Source organism: Rhea americana, unplaced genomic scaffold (assembly GCF_003343005.1).
Source record: "Rhea americana isolate MKP2758 unplaced genomic scaffold, rheAme1 scaffold_12, whole genome shotgun sequence".
Classification (NCBI taxonomy): Eukaryota; Metazoa; Chordata; class Aves; order Rheiformes; family Rheidae; genus Rhea; species Rhea americana.
In genome coordinates, this window is record NW_028185261.1 from 7,008,404 (window position 1) to 7,008,856 (window position 453).

Genomic DNA, 453 nt, shown 5'->3' on the forward strand with positions numbered 1-453 from the left:
TCAAGGGTAATACCARGTCTTAACATCTCCAGTGTATTTCAGGTCTTGGAAGCCCAGTGAACACAGTGAAGAGCACCGAAACCTGTGAGCATTTTTCCCGCGCCGCAGTCCGCGCTGCCCTGCTCTGTTTTCTCTCGGACGAGCTGAGTAAGATCAGTCTGGTGTTACYGGCTCTCGCTCAAGGTGACTATGCGCGCAGCGGTCGCTGCGTCTGCACACGCCGGTTTTAAGCCGGTGCTACCGTCAGGGCCCGCGTTTCCCGCACGCCCATCGCCGGCTGCTAACGCCGCAGTGCAGCCGGCCGGGATGGGAGCCGGGCTCTCCCGCGCGAGGGCGCGGGCCGGGAGCCGGCCGGGATGCGAGCCGAGCTCTCCCGCGCGAGGGCGCGGGCCGGGAGCCGGCCGGGATGCGAGCAGAGCTCTCCCGCGCGAGGGCACGGGCCGGGAGCCGGCC